The sequence below is a fragment of the Giraffa tippelskirchi genome, chromosome 6 (assembly GCF_054371585.1).
Source record: "Giraffa tippelskirchi isolate mGirTip1 chromosome 6, T2T-mGirTip1v1.2.pri, whole genome shotgun sequence".
Lineage (NCBI taxonomy): Eukaryota > Metazoa > Chordata > Mammalia > Artiodactyla > Giraffidae > Giraffa > Giraffa tippelskirchi.
Window position 1 is genome coordinate 156952108 of NC_137280.1, and position 4203 is coordinate 156956310.

The 4203-nt window shown below is 37.8% G+C and overlaps 1 pseudogene across 1 annotated transcript; it reads left to right on the top strand.

Annotated features, from left to right (window-relative positions):
- The first annotated feature begins 741 nt into the window (after positions 1-741).
- Positions 742-2230, top strand: LOC145511166 (MICOS complex subunit MIC26 pseudogene; annotated as a pseudogene). Its single transcript, XR_014057565.1, has one exon. The product of XR_014057565.1 is annotated as an MICOS complex subunit MIC26 pseudogene (transcript).
- The last annotated feature ends 1973 nt before the right edge of the window (positions 2231-4203 follow it).

The window sequence follows — 4203 nt, forward strand, 5'->3', positions numbered from 1 at the left end:
TGTCTCACAATTATTTCAAATGAATGAATAAGAAAATTAATGGGTCTTTGAGTACATTAAGAATTTCCTGGAGAAGGGAGATTATGATCTGAAACAATGAAAGATTGTAATCACACCTAGGATGCGGTAGAGACAAACTAGTTGGTCATTTCAGTCTGTGTTTCATGAGAGATATATACCAAGAGATATATACCACGGTCTTTTTCTTTAGAAAAGACCCTAATGCTGGGAAGGATTGAGGGCAGGAGGCGAAGGGGACGACAGAGGATGAGATGGTTGGATGGCATCACCGACTCGATGGACATGGGTTTGGGTAAACTCCAGGAGTTGGTGATGGACAGGGAGGCCTGGCGTGCTGTGATTCATGGGGTCACACAGAGTCAGACATGACTGAAGTGACTTAGCAGCAGCAGCAGTAGCAGCATGCAGTAAACTACGCTGTTAATGTTAACTGAGATGAAAATATTTATATGTCAATATATTTGTTACCTTTTTATGATATTACTGATTTTCCTTCACTCAATCTTAAAATTTGCCCTTGTTCTTGATTATGAGTATGTGCTTAGCATTTCCAGAGAGGCTTTGTCTCTTCAGGATGTTCTGTTAGCAGTAGATTGAGCAAAGGATTGACTAAAATGCATCTAATAAAGGTATGAATGTTGATGGCACAACATTTTATGTCTCAAAGCATGCATACTAGTGAAACTAAAAAATAGCTCATTCTAATCTTTTGTGTATATAGTGTTTTTCCAGTAGTCATGTGTGGATGTGAGAGTTGGACTATAAAGAAAGCTGAAGAATTGGCTGGAGCCGCCACTGCCAGCAACATGTTCAAGGTAATTCAGAGGTTTGTGGGGCCATCCAGCCTGAGCCTGCTCACCTTCAAGGTCTATGCATCATCGAAAAAGGACTCACCTCACAAAGATACTGTGAAGGTTCATGAGCTTTCACTCTCCTCTGTTCCTGAGGATCAGTCTAAATATGTGGAAGAACCAAGGACCCAACTTGAAGAAAGTGTCTCTCATTTCCGACATTATTGCAAACCATATATAAGTTGGTGTCAGGAAAAGTACTCCCAAAATAAGCCCAAGATGCAAAGTTTGGTTCAATGGGGGTTAGACAGCTATGATTGTCTCCAAAATGCACCTCCTGGATTTTTTCCAAGACTTGGTGTTATTGGTTTTGCTGGAGTTGTTGGACTTGTTTTGGCTAGAGGTTCAAAGATAAAGAAGCTGGTGTATCCACCTGCTTTCATGGGATTTGCTGCCTCTCTTTATTATCCACAACAAGCCATTGTATTTGTCCAGGTCAGTGGAGAGAAATTATATGACTGGGATATACAAGGATACATTGTCGTAGAAGATTTGTGGAAGGAGAACTTTCAAAAGTCAGGAAATGTGAAGAACTCACCTGGAAATAAGTAGAATACTCCAGGCTCTGCCCATCTTAATCAGTTATAGGTAAACATTGGAAACTCCATATGGTAAACCGGTATTTCTACAGAAAAATGGCAGAGAAGTCAGTATTGGATGTGGTAAATTGGCATGCTTCTTCTGGAAAAACCATCCTAGGCCTCTTTGTTATCTTGGTTGATGCCATACTCCAAGTGGACTAATCTGAAATTCTTCCACCTAGAGATAATGTATATGCCTTAGAACTTGTTCTCATGTTGCTATTTATGTACATAATTAAAGATCTAAGTTAAAAAAAAAAGAAAGCTGAAGAATTGATGCTTTTGAACTGTGGTGTCGGAGAAGACTCTTGAGGGTCCCTTGGGACAGCAAGGAGATCCAACCAGTCCATCCTAAAGGAGATCAATCCAGAGTGTTCATTAGAAGGACTGATGTTGAAGCTGAAACTCTAATACTTTGGCCACCTGATGCGAAGAGCTGACTCATTTCAAAAGACCCTGATGCTGGGAAAGATTGAAGGCAGGAGGAGAAGGGGACAACAGAGGATGAGGTGGTTGGATGGCATCACCAACTCAATGGACATGAGTTTGGGTAGATTGTGGGAGCTGGTGATGGACAGGGAGGCCTGGTGTGCTGTGGTCCATGGAGTCGCAAAGAGTCGGACATGACTGAGCAACTGAACTGAACTGAACTGATGTTTATTTTATAATTGAGAATATGGGGAGGACTGATGACATTTTATAAATAGGAAAGTTTAGGAATATCTAGGCAAGAATTTAGTAGTAGTATTAAACAACTGAACTTAATCTTCAAAATAATATGGTATATATAGCCATTCATTCATTCATTTAATGTATTTTTGTTGCGTACGTACTAGGTTCAATGTATTGATCTAAGAGCTGGATATACATCAGTGAACAAAACAGTAAAATCCCTGCTTTTGTTAAGTTTGCATATCAAAGGGTAAAGAGAGATAACAAATATTGACTGTAATAAGCAAATTATATAATATCTTAGAAGTTAAAGGGCCATGGGGGAAAAATAATAGAACTGGGGCAGAGTGATTGTGGGTAGGGTATGGAGAGGTAAATTGTAAGTTTTAAAAAAGTGATCACTGTAGGCCTTATTGAGAAGTTAACATTTAAGCAAAAGCTTGAGATATTTGGAATAATAGTGTTCTTAAGGAAGGAGTTTGTCTTTTGGGTTTAAGGAATAGCAAAGATGTCAGAGAAGCCAGAGCAAAGCCTTGAGAGTCTAGTTAGAGAGAGGTCACGGGGGGGGGGGCTAGGGCAGGTAGAACCTTGTCAGCCTTTGTAAGAACCATGTCTTGTATTCTGAATGAGAAGGGGAGTCACTGGATCGATTTAGATGAGAGAAGTGACACCATCTGACCTGAATTTTCAAAGGTTCACTGTGGCTGCAGCATTGAGAACAAACAGTAGGGAGCAAGATTGGAAGCAAAGAGGCAAAGGATAACATATGGCAGTGTTCAGATAAAGAATAATGATGGAGACTTAGAGAGATATATTTTGAAGGTAGAGCTAACAGGATTTCTTGAAAAGGATTTCCTAGCAAATAACCTGTTAAAGGATGAGAGATAGAAGAAAGATACTTTTTAACATATTAAGAAATTGTGGCTCAGAGAGTACCCAAGTGTGTCCAAGGATATGTACCTATTAAATGATATATGGACATTTATATTCATGTCTCACCCTTGCCACAGCAGCTCTTAGTCACATAGGGTAGGGAAGGAAGAAAGTGGAGGGATGCTATACAGTGACTCACTCCCTCCCCTCCAAAATAAGTATCTTTTGTAAATAATTTCTCTCTTTATGTCTCTACACCCTCTGAGTCTCACTCATTTCTCTGTTTTTGTCAGATAGCATTTGCTTGCCTCCTCTTCAGTTTTCAATATATCACTTAGCATTTGAATCTTATCAAGGCTAAGATAAATACTCTTATTTTGAGCCAAACATTTCTCATAATTATGAGAAAAAAATAAGCTATTGAAAAAGCTCTGTCAAAAGTCTTACAAGGAAAATACTTCTTATTTACTTTCAATTTTTGATATGGAAATTCATATGTGCTTTTCATCCATAAGCATATTGTTTATATGTCAATTAAATTCACAATACCTACAAATACTTTAACTATACACTATTAAGGGCTGGAAAATTATAACTAGGCATGCTTCATATATTCATTTCTAGACATCCAACTAAGTTACAGATGAAAAAACAAACAGCATGTGAAATGCCATAATAATATGCATAACTGATATGAGAAATACAATCACTATTTACTTACCCCAACTTTTTGAGTATATGGATTTTATGGGAGAAAAAAAATTACTTTTATTATTTTCATTGGCAAGTCTAATCTCAGGACAGAATATTAGAGGTTTAAAGACAGACCCCTGTGGCTCTGTATTGATGAGCCAAATTCAAAATGAAAAGACTAAAGTGAAGGACAAGTTCATGTTGTTTCATGCTGTGTTCTGCTAGGCTTTCTGTTACAAAAAGAGGAATCTTTGGCACAGGGTACACCAAAGATTCATGTTCATAAAACCCTGATTTGTCAAGAGAACCTCATATCTCCCTTGAAACCTGAATTAGGATTTACATGAGTTAGAATTTACATTAGAAAGATATTTTCTACAGCTGGTATTTAGATCTCTGTTTAGTTTCACTTAATGATATAATAATTACCTTAGCTTGAGAGTTTTAGCCTTTAAAGGAAAAAAAAAATAAGCTTTCTCTTGGTCCTTTAGATACCAATTCCAATTTAGAGT